Source organism: Sparus aurata, chromosome 9, assembly GCF_900880675.1.
Source record: "Sparus aurata chromosome 9, fSpaAur1.1, whole genome shotgun sequence".
Taxonomy (NCBI): domain Eukaryota; kingdom Metazoa; phylum Chordata; class Actinopteri; order Spariformes; family Sparidae; genus Sparus; species Sparus aurata.
In genome coordinates, this window is record NC_044195.1 from 6,481,713 (window position 1) to 6,484,365 (window position 2,653).

Below are 2,653 nucleotides of genomic sequence, written 5' to 3' on the forward strand. Positions count from 1 at the left end.
GCTACCCCTGGGGCAAATCATGCGTAGACACAATATTGATTTTTACTGCTATGCAGATGATATGCAGTTGTATGTCCAACTACAGCCTGGTAAAAGTGATGTTTCTTGTATTTTCTCCTGCCTTGCTGAGATAAAAAAATGGATTTCTGCAGCTGAATGACTCCAAATCAGACATTGTTATAATGAGTCCCTCTGGCCCCAGCACTAGTAACTATACCAATCTCTCCTCTAGCCTGGGCGCCTTATCTAACAATGTTTGAAAGAGGCTCGCAATCTCGGTGTCATCTTTGACTCAGAATTATCTTTTGATACTCAGGTAACTAAAGTGGAGCAGTCATGCTTTGCCCAAATGAGAAGCTGACAAAGATCATGTCATTCCTGTCCTCTGCAAACTTAGAAAAGGTCATCCATGCTTTTATCTCCTCCAGACTGGACTACTGTAACGCACTTTACTCTGGTATCAGCAGGCGAAACATCCTCACTTTTATCTTATGGCTTTTTTTTTAAATTGTTGGTATTGTTGTAACTATTTAAATTATTTTATGTTTTATCTTTGGATTTTTAACTCATTATGTTATCTGTTTTATTGTGAAGCACTTTGTAACTCGTTTTTGAAAAGTGCTATATAAATAAAGTTATTATTTATTATTATTATGTCCACAGACCGCCTTGGAGATCATTTTTGTTTTCAGCACATATTTTGAGGCATCAAACATTTGATATAGTTGCTGTATTTGTCAGAATAGATAAACAAATCTCACCACCCGAGAAGCCTTCCTTGTTGTGGGGAAGCCCTGTGAGTCAATTACTGAGTGCAGTAGAGTCCTGGAGTGATGATCATCATTGAGCTGCAGAACTCTACTGCACTCGGTAATTGACTCACAGGGCTTGGACTACTTGGACCCATTTACTGCAATGTATTGTTGTCGTGAGGTCGTTTCTGAGGATGCTAAAACTACCTAAGCTAGCGGTCCGCAAACTTTATCTCCCGAGGGAGGGTCCCACTCGGTGTCACGGTGTGTTAGAACATGGATTAAACTTACACCAGAAAATCCTTTTAAGGACGATGTGAGAAAAAAACAAAAACAAACATCTTTTCCATAAGTAGTTCAAGATTCATATACTGCTGAATTTAGCACTTCCAAGACTACTTGCATGCATAATATGAAGTACTTTTACTGTGTACTTTTTGAGTAGTCACGTGTCAAAATCCTTAAATCCAAGATTAAGGATATTTCACCCAACTTTGATGTGGAATAAAAAAAACTTATTTTCCATAAGTAGTCCAAGATTCATATAATGCTGAACTTACCACTTCCTAGACTACTTGTATGAATAATATGAAGTTCTTTTACTGTGTACTTTTTGAGTAGTCCTGGAATAATTGAATGATCAGATGATACACGGACCCTGATCCTTTCATTCTGTGAACAGGCTAGAGGTGCGTTGATTTAAATGTTGCTGCTGCAAGGTATTGTGGGACAGAAAAACCTCCTTTCCCTTTTATAAAGAATTGTCCAGTGTATCCTATGCTAAGAAACATCTGTACTAAGCATTGATCTCCTTTCCTCAGAATTTATAGAATTGAAAGAGTTTATTTTTATGGTTGCAATTACGTCTGGGTCATATCACTCAGGTATAGAAACCCTCATAAGCAAAAAGGACTATATGACAGCAGCACGCAACTCCAAATGTGAGACATTCATTCTCATAGTTATCAAGACATTTCGCTAAAAGCCACAAATGTCAAAATAGTGGTGGCAAGTTAGGGGCTTCACAGTCAACAGACTCCCTCCTCTAGGGACCATAAATCCAATCCAAACTTTAATGGCAATCAATCTGTAGTTGTTGAGATATCTCATTCTGAACTCATGCCACTTGCATGGCTTAGTAGGTAACATACTGAAAAAGAAAAATCCCCAACAATATATCACTGTGCTGAAATTATTTAGTGTTGAATTTAAAGGCTGTATTGGGCACACATTTGAGTTCAGCTATGATTAAGAAGAGCAAGTTTAACTTTTGGGATATTTGTAAGGACTGAGTGTTGTTTTTATAGCTCTACTCTGTACATTTTGTTCTTTAAAAGTAATAAAGCTGAGAAACAATTCCTCAGAGATGGCATGTATTTTTTTCTTTTTTACAATGTACCTTTTGTCTAATTTGTTTAATGGTCTATTAAAGGCACATGAAATCAAACAATGACAAGACCATGAATAGACCGAAAGTCAAAAATCATTTCAAGTGATTGAATGCAGGTGGGAATGTTCCAATATTGTTTTATTTATTTACTTATTTTTTGTAATTCTTCAGGTTTTGGACTGACTTTACATCTTGGATAGTAACATCTGGAAAAACATGAGTAGAGTTTGGAAATGGAATCTCAGTTTTTTCCCCTCCATTGTGCTTACCACACGGACACCACCACAAAAAAAAGATACAGTGCTGATATAGAACGACTACACGGTAAACCGAAGCTTTTTTTTTTTGAAAGAAATAATAGATAATTAACAAACCTGAAGTTGCTTCTCTGTTCTGGACTAAGTCATTCTTAGAGTATATCATATTGTAGCATTTAGTTTGTCTTCACCTTGACATGTACATTTGTCTATTCATGCTCAGAGTCTCATTTCAGACCCCATGCAGAGTCTTT